Source organism: Callithrix jacchus, chromosome 9, assembly GCF_049354715.1.
Source record: "Callithrix jacchus isolate 240 chromosome 9, calJac240_pri, whole genome shotgun sequence".
Classification (NCBI taxonomy): domain Eukaryota; kingdom Metazoa; phylum Chordata; class Mammalia; order Primates; family Cebidae; genus Callithrix; species Callithrix jacchus.
Genome location: NC_133510.1, coordinates 136,081,626 through 136,090,789, shown reverse-complemented (window position 1 = coordinate 136,090,789; position 9,164 = coordinate 136,081,626). Strand labels below are relative to the sequence as shown.

Below are 9,164 nucleotides of genomic sequence, written 5' to 3'. Positions count from 1 at the left end.
CATGAATATTTTGGCTGGATATAAAATCGCTTGGGGTTGTTTTCATCAAGTTGTCTCACGTCAAAGATGGCTTTTCTCAGGGAAGCAGCTGGGAGAGGGGATCAGTGGGAGTGGCCTCCCACGAGAGACCTCACTGCCCAGGAGGCCACGTCACCGGCAGACCCCACGTCACTGACACACCCCAAGGACGAGGCCTGCAGGTCCCCGTGACCCGCAGCGGAGACCGCAGCACCGCGCGGGCCCAGCCCCGGCCTGACGGGGCTCGCAGCTCCGACGCTCCCGTCCGCACGTTCCAAGCCCACAGTCCCACCACGCACACCCCGGGCCGCCGCTGCGCCCAACGGCCGCCCATCTGACGCCTCGGGTCGGCGTTTGACTTTTAAGCCAAGGAAAGAGTAAAAATAAAGCAGAAAGAAACGCAGAATTGGTGCTGGCGCCCGAGCTTCCCGACGGGCGTGTCCAGGCCCGGCGCCTCCTCCCCGCGGCCTCCGGCGGGCTCGCTCCCGAGCGCTCAGCTTCCCGCCGGGAGGAGCGTCCGAGAGTGGGCGGCCCGCGGCAGGGGCGTGGCGAGGCTGGAGAACGCCGAAAGCTTAGGGAGGAAACGCCACTCTTCAGTCTGGCTCACAGGTCGTGCACTCCCGCCCGTCACCGCGGCTCGGTCGGCGCCTGTGGGTTCCACCCTCCTGCGCCCTGCTTAGGGACCCTATCTTAGTGACAGGCCCCCCCGCGCTATTCCCCTTGGCCGGGACGCCCAAGGCCCACACAGCCGTTGGTTAAAATCCTTGTCTGTTTTAGACAGTTGGCGAATTCCCCGCCTCTAGGTTGCCGGGAGACAGCATGTTGCCTAGTAACGCGCGGCTTCCATTGCCATTGGCCGCGCCTCTCCGCCCCGCCCCGCCCCGCCCGGCCCCGCCCCGCCCGGCCCGGCCCGGCTGGGACTCGCCGGGGTCTGCGCCCAGGTGCGGCCAGGCGGGCTGCGGAGCCGAGTCTTCGGCATTCGCTGTGGAGAAGGGGTCTCCACTTGGGGGGAGCGCGTCCGCGCAAGAGGCGCCCGCGCTGGCGAGACTGCGGGCGTGGCCACTGCGCAGTGCACCGTTGGGGCATGCGCCCCCCGGCCCGGGCTTCCCTGCTCGTCTCCGTATTGACGCCCGAGTCCTCTCCTGTCCCTGTTCCCGCGGGATTCTTCCCAGCCGGCGTCTCGGTTCCGGTTCCAGTCCCCGTCCCCTCCTGGGTCGCTGCTTCACCCAGCGCTTGGGTCATTTGTGTCCTTGGCGTTGTTTTCCTCCGAGCGACAAACCGAATGTGTTCGTCTACTCGTGGCGGCGAGTTTAGCCGACTTTCCTTCCTAGAAGACTTGTCACCGATCTGTGTATTTTTCATACAGAAATTGACGACGTGATTTCTAAATTTCTACAGGGGCTGGTTCATCCCGCAGCTCCACCTAGAGAGAAGCGTCTGAGGCCGGGCGCGGTGGCTCACACCTGTCATCACAGGACTTTGGGAGGCCGAGACAGACGGATCACCTGAGGTCAGGAGTTCAAGACCAGCCTGGCCAACATGGCGAAACCCCATCTCTCTCTCTCTCTCTTTATTATTTTATTTTATTTTGAGAACGGAGTCTCACTATATTGCCTAGGCAGGTCTCGAACTCCGGGGCTCAAGCTATCACTCCTCTACCTCCCTAAGAGCTGGGATTACAAGCGTGAGCCGCACTGCCTGGTGGTGAAACCCCATCTCTACTAAAAATACAATGCGTGGTGGTGCATGACTGTAATATCAGCTACTCGGGAGACTGAGGCAGGAGAATTGCTTGAACCCAGGAGGCAGAGGTTGTAGTGAGCATTCCAGCCTTCGAGATAGCGCGAGACTCCCATATCAAAAAGAGAGAGAGAGAGAAGTCTGAGCTTTTCTCAGGGACGGCGGGCAGCAGCCAGGAGGGGCGGTGGAGTGGGGGCAGGAAGCTACACGGTGCGCCCCCCGCACTGGCTTTTCTCTGGAAGGAGAGACTGGAGATCAAGTTTCTGCATGCAAAGCTATTAGTCTGTGCTTTAAAGATTGTGTCTCACCATAGTGTCCTGAATCCCATGTTGCTTTTGATTAATCTGAATTCCCTGTCCCTGCCCACTCAGTTTTTTGTTTTATTTAACTGCTAGATAGTCATAGAAATTTCTCTACATGGGACACTTTAACAGAGAGTGTAATCTGCTATAGCAAATATTTTCTGAGTGGTTTTACGGATTCTATTTTTTTTTTTTTTTTTTTGAGATGGAGTTTCGCTCTTGTTACCCAGGCTGGAGTGCAATGGCGCAATCTCGGCTCACTGCAACCTCCGCCTCCTGGGTTCAGGCAATTCTCCTGCCTCAGCCTCCCGAGTAGCTGGGATTACAGGCACGCGCCACCATGCCCAGCTAATTTTTTGTATTTTTAGTAGAGACGGGGTTTCACCATGTTAACCAGGATGGTCTCAATCTCCTGACCTCGTGATCCACCCTCCTTGGCCTCCCAAAGTGCTGGGATTACAGGCTTGAGCCACCAGGCCCGGCCCGGATTCTATTTTTTTTAGCAGGTCAATGTTTTTCTGGTTATTTCCATTATTTTATCTCATTTTTTGCCAGTTCATAACTAGAACTGGAGCACTAATGAGAAAGTGTACACTTGTAAGTAAACGTGATATTCATTAGAAGAATAAATCACCCTGACAGTCAACAAGTAATCCTTTTTAAATTTTTCATTTTTTTATTTATTAGAGGGGTTGTGGGGGGTCTCTGTCGCCTCATCTGGAGTGCAGTGGTGCCATCATAGTTCACTGCAACCTCAAACTCCTGGGCTCAAGTGGTCCCCTGCCTTAGCCTCCCAAGTAGCTGAGACTACAGGCATGTGCCACCGCATCAGGCTGATTTTTGTATTTTTATTAGAGATGAGCTCTGCCTAGGTTGCCCAGGCTGGTCTCAAACTCCTGGGCTCAAGCAGTCCTGCCTCTGCCTCTTAGAGTGCTGGGATTACAGGCAGGAGCCATCACACCGAGCAATAATAACAATCTTTTTAATGGACCCACTCAAACAAAATAGAACCTGCTCAACTGAAACTTCCTGGCTATCCTCAATATTAAAACCACCCTGTCCTAGGCCGGGCACGGTGGCTCACGCCTATAATCCCAGCACTTTGGGAGGCCGAGGCGGGTGGATCACGAGGTCAAGAGATCGAGACCATCCTGGTCAACAAGGTGAAACCCCGTCCCTACTAAAAATACAAAAATTAGCTGGGCATGATGGTGCGCGCCTGTAATCCCAGCTACTCAGGAGGCTGAGGCGGGAGAATTGCCTGAACTCAGAAGGCAGAGGTTGCGGTGAGCCGAGATCGTGCCGTTGTATCGGACCGAGCCCAGGAAGTCAACACCAAGACAAAAGTATGCCAAATTGCAGGGTTTATTGCTGGCGACCACGGAGGACTCACGTCTCTCCAACCCGTGGCAGAGAAAGAAGGGTGACAAGACGTTTTTATACCCGCAAAACCACCTTGGGAGTGGGGTTGAAGAGTGGAGATGGGGATGAAAGCTGTCAATCACCTCCTAGGCTGAGACAAGGGTGAGGGGGGCTCCGGACATTCCAAGGGCCAGGGGACTTTTGTCATGCTGATTGCCACTTAAGAGGTTCACAGAAGCTAATATAAACATTAGTTTATACATTAATTCGGCAGGTGTGGGGTCCACAGATTTTTTAGTTGCTTGGCGCCAGGATGGAGTTATCTGAGGGTGCTTACTCTGGTCAGTACCGGTAAACAAAGGCCAGCAATTCTGGCAGTTACAGATAAGAGAAGGTATGCAGCTTTACCTCTCTGCATTCTGCAAAGTAAATTAGCAGTTTACAGAGGCCAAGGTTAGCAGTCATTGTGAGGAGAATGGAAACAGTTTTGTCTCTTTATAAAATGGCATTGTACAGGTTCTAACTCTAGGCCAGCTATATCACAGTGCCATCGCACTCCAGCCTGGGTAACAACAGCGAAACTCCATCTCAAAAAAAATAAAAAAACAACAACAAAAAAACCATCCTGTCCTAATAAGAACTACCCGAAAATCTATTATTGCTGAAGTTTTCCGTACATCATTGAATACTGAAGTTTGTTATATTGGGGAAATTGGCTTCTGAAATTTTTTAAATTGATTGTAGATAACATTGTGTTCAGTAGCTGTGATGGAAGTGGAAGTGGCATGCTACACCAGGTGACTGCTGATACAATACACATCTCTGTAGAATCTCATTATGATAAGGACCACTTCATGTATTATCATTCTGAAAATCACCATCTGTGAAAATAGGAAGCAAATTAAAGCTAGAAATGTATGATGTGGTTTCTCTGTTTTGGCTGGCCTCAATTCTGCAGCTTCCTAAGACATTTGAAGTAAGGATCCTTGCCTTTGGTTATATTATTAATACATTCTATGTAAGCTTCGTTTATATGATATTTCTCCAGCCGGGTGTGGCGGCACCTATAGTCCCAGCTACTTGGGAGGCTGTGCTGGGAGGATCCCTAGAGCCCAGGAGTTTGAGGCTGCAGCGAGCTATGATGGTGCCACTGCTCTCCAGCCTGGGTGACAGCAACACCTTGAAAAAAATTAAAAATAAGATAAAATGATATTGTTCATGTGAAAGAATGTCCATTATTTTGCAAAGATCATGCGCTTTTGATTTTGGTAGCTTTTAAAAGTTTGGATTTGGAAATTGAGTTCTTCAAGTTTATTATTATTCAGGTTGTGCTTACAGTTCTAGGTTCGGAAACAGTTTGTCAATATCTACGAAATAAATTGCGGGTATTTTCGTTGGAGCAGCACCAACTCTATAGCTGGGAAGAAGTCACATCTTACCAATATTGTCACTGCAATAATGAAAAAGGAGTATGCTCCATTTATTTAGGTTTTCCTTTTTCTCTTTCTCTTCCTTTTCTCTCTTCCCCTTCGTTGCCTTCCCTCCTCTCCCTCCCTCGCTCCCTCTCTCCCTTTCTTGAGACAGGGTCTCCATCTGTTTCCCCAGTCAGAGTGAGTGCATTGGCCGGATCATGGCACTGCAGCCTCCATCTCCAGCGCTCAATCCATCCTTCCACCTCAGCCTCCCTAGTAGCTGAGATCACAGGTGCACACCATCATGCCAGGCTAATTTTTGTATTTTTAGTAACAGGGTTTGGCTTGGCCAAGTTGCCCAGGCTCATCTGGACTCCTGACCTCAGGTGACCCCTCCTGGCTCCCAGGCCTTCCAGAGAGCTGGTACTACGTTTTAATTGTGTTTCATAGTTTTCTGGATACAGACAGGTTCGTATTATAATTCATATTTTGTTAGATTTGTATACAAGGACTTCTTTTTGTTGCTTTATTGCAAATGACAGGCTTTTAAAGTTTTCCAGTTTCAGTGGACTTAATATATTGGCCTTGTACTTTTGCTTCTTGTTATCTCCCCACTCCTATCAAGCCAGGGAGAGGAGGCTCCACCTCATTTTCTTTTTTTTTTTTGAGACGGAGTTTCACTTTTGTTGCCCAGGCGCAATCTCAGCTCACCACAACCTCCATCTCCCAGGTTTAAGCGAGTCTCTTGCCTCAGGCTCCCGAGTAGCTGGAATTACAGGCATGCACCACTACACCCAGCTAATTTTTGTCTTTTTAGTAGAGGTGGGGTTTCACCATGTTGGACAGGCTGGTCTCGAACTCCTGACCTCGTGATCCGCTCGCCTTGGCCTCCCAGAGTGCTGGGATTACAGGCATGAGCCACCGCGCCCCACCCTTCACCTCGCTTTCAGTTTCCAAAATCATAGAAGAGCGGAGGGAACGCGCTGCTTCCGCTGCTGGGGAGCGCAGACCGTCCTGCGCTACCCCTGGAGGCCAGCAGGGGGCACCCGAGCGTTCCTTTGAGGCTTCGTGGCTCGTGTGCACATTCCGTCCGCGGCTTTGCCTCAGGGTGCGGGAGCTTGGCTTCCCCAGGAACCGCCAGGGGTGCGGCTTGGGGATGACCTGGGGCTGCGCCGTCGGTGAGGAAAAAGCTTCCCAGAGGAACTCTGCCGGGAGGAGGGTGGTCTCTAGAGTTATTTAACTTTTAAAAATTTTTTTGGCCTGTCGCGGTGGCTCACGCCTGTAATCCCAGCACTTTGGAAGGCTGAGGCTGGTGTATCACAAGAGATCGAGACCATCCTGGCCAACATGGTGAAACCCCGTCTCTACTAAAAATACAAAAATTAGCCGGGCGTGGTGGCGGGTGTCTGTAGTCTCACCAGCTACTCAGAAGGCTGAGGCGGGAGAATTGCTTAAACCCAGGAATCGGAGGTTGCAGTGCTGAGATCAGGACACTGCACTACAGCCTGGGTGACAGAGCGAGACTCCGTCTAAAAACAAAAAAGTTTTTTATTTATTATTATTATTTTGAGACAGGGTCTTGTTCTGTTGCCAGGCGGCAGGCTGGAGTGCAGTGGCGCAATCTCGGCTCACTGTAACCTCTGCCTCCTGGGTTCAAGCAATTCTCATGCCTCAGCCTCCCGAGTAGCTGGGGCTATAGGCGTGCACCGCTACATCTGGCTCATTTTTGTATTTTTAGTAGTGACAGGGTTTCACCTTGTTGGTCAGCCTGGTCTCGATCTCCTGACCTCGTGATCCATCTGCCTCGGCCTCCCAAAGTGCTGAGATTACAGGCGTGAGCCACTGCACCCAGCACAGAATGTCTTATCCATGGTTGCAGTCTTAGAGAAACCTGTTTACCAGGCCTCTGGTTTAATAAAACATGACCAGAGTGAGTCTGTCTGAAGATGAGTAGCTAGCAGAACCAGTAGGATGATGGAGAACACTGCAGGACCCATGAATTCCATGAGCACCGGCCCGTGGTGTACTTAATTCACTGTGAAGTGGGTTCCACGATCATAAGCAATGCCGTTGCTTCAGGAAAAAGAAGTCCCAGTCCAGACTCCAAGAAAGGGTTCTTTCTTACAAGGCATCTGTAAAGTTAATTGTTACGGTCTGAAAGTAGCCACATTCTAAGCTGCCCACCAATTATAACTGCAGAATATTTATGGTCATACAGGACATCTCCCACCAAGCCTGCAGAATGTCCGGGTGTCCTAAGAGTGGAGCCCACTTTACTTAGAACCTTGATGAGCAGGCTGAGGTTGAAGGACTAATGGTCACTGACAGCACCAACAGCCCCACCTTTAGTCAGCATATCTGCACATCCCGGGTTTAATGGTAGCGCCTTCTCATTTCTTGTACAATGTTCCTCCTCCTGCTTTCTGAGGATGCCACTCTGGAACAGAGTAAATTATGATAAACTTGCTTCCTTCGCAAGTTTGACTCGCCTCAAATTTTTCCTGTGTAAGATCTAAGAACTCTTTCTTAGAGTCTGGACGGGGACTACTTTTTCCTGTAGCAACGGCATAGCTACTGATCAAGGCACCCACTTCACAGTAAATGAAATACACCATGGGCCCATGCTCATGAAATTCAGGGGTCATGCACTGCTCTCCATCATCCTACTGGTTCTGTTTTTCTGCTATAACTCAGACTGAGACAAATACATAGTGAAAGTAAGTCTTCCTATCCCCTTGACTTCAAGTCCATGTTCCAGAGGAAGCCACTGCATTTCCTTGTGTATCCTTCTAGAGATATTTTCATAAACATATTTGTATGTACACGTTATCAATTAAAAGAATCAAACTCAGCTGGGTGTGGTGGCTCATGCCTGAAATCCCAGGATGTTGAGTGGCTGAGACAGGCGAATCACCTGAGATTGAGTGTTCGAGAGCAGCCTTACCAACATGGAGAAACCCTGTCTCTATTAAAAATACAAAGTTAGCCAATCCCAGCTACTCTGGAGGCTGAGGCAGGAGAATCACTTGAGCCCAGGAGGCAGGGGTTGCAGTGAGCCGAGATCGTGCCATTGCACTCCAGCCTGGTGACAGAGCAAGACTTCATCTAAAAAAAAAAAAAAAAAAAAAAGTCAAATTCTATAATATTTGAGGAGGTTTATTCTGAGCCAGAAATGAGTGATTATGGCCCAAGGCACAGTCCCAAGAGCTCCTAAGATCCTGTGCCCGAGATGGTGAGACTACAGTTTGGTTTTATACATAGATTATTGATGGATTCAAAGATTTTCTTTTCTTTTCTTTTTTTAATCTTTTTTTCTTTTTCTTCCTTCCTCCAGAACGTTTGTGAACTTGATGGATTCAAAGATTTTCTGATTGGAACTTGGTTGAAAGAGGTAAGTTATTATCTAAAGACCTGGAGATGGGCAGGGATCGGTGGCTCACGCCTGTAATCCCAGCACTTTGGGAGGCCAAGGCGGGTGGATCATGAGGTCAAGAGATCGAGACCATCCTGGTCAACATGGTGAAACTCTGTCTCTATTAAAAATACAAAAAATTAGCTGGGCATGAGTGGTACGTGCCTGTAATCCCAGCTACTCAGGAGGCTGAGGCAGGAGAATTGCCTGAACCCAGGAGGCAGAGGTTGCGGTGAACTGAGATCATGCCATTGCACTCCAGCCTGGGTAACAAGAGTGAAACTCCGTCTCAAAAAAAAAAAAAAAAAAAAAAGACCTGGAGTTAATAAAATGTCTGGGTTAAGATAAGGGAGACCAAGGTTCTATTTAAATTAATTTAATTTTAATTTGACAGGGTCTCTGTTGCCCAGGCTGGATTGTAGTGGCACAATCTGTGGTTTATTGCAGCCTGGACTTCCTGGCGGCCTCCCAAAGTGCTGGGATTACAGGAATGAGCCACCACCCAGGCCAAGGTTCCTAGAAAGATGCGGTTCCAGGTAGCAGGCTTCGGAGAGAATATATTGCAAACGCTTCTTACCAGAGTTAGAAAGGTGCCAGACTCTTACATTTTCTCCTGGATTGGGAAAAGACATGGAAGGAGATTCTCTACAAAATAGATTTTCCCCAGGAGACAGTTTTGCAGGTCTACATTTCAGGGTGACATACTTTTGTTTCCAGGACTTGCTATCATGTGATGTATCTCAATGCTACAGTCTGTTTGGTCAGTCTTAAGGTATCTGTTTTAATGTTGATGCTGGGCAGTTATACCTGAATTCCAAAGGGTGGTGAGTATAATGGGACATGTCCAAAGCCTGGTTTCCACCAGGGACTGAACCGCTTCTTCAGGAATTTTATTTTTGGTTTACAAGGTATAGATAA

General features: G+C 49.5%; 1 long non-coding RNA gene across 2 annotated transcripts; it reads left to right on the top strand.

Moving 5' to 3' along the window:
- Positions 1-574: 574 nt before the first annotated feature.
- Positions 575-8,831, top strand: LOC144577708 (uncharacterized). Of its 2 annotated transcripts, none has more exons than XR_013522236.1 (4): positions 575-627; positions 1,417-1,528; positions 8,169-8,225; positions 8,694-8,831. It is a non-coding gene; the product is annotated as an uncharacterized LOC144577708 (long non-coding RNA). The 2 variants fall into 2 exon arrangements; XR_013522235.1 differs by having other exon boundaries at positions 8,641-8,777.
- Positions 8,832-9,164: the final 333 nt, after the last annotated feature.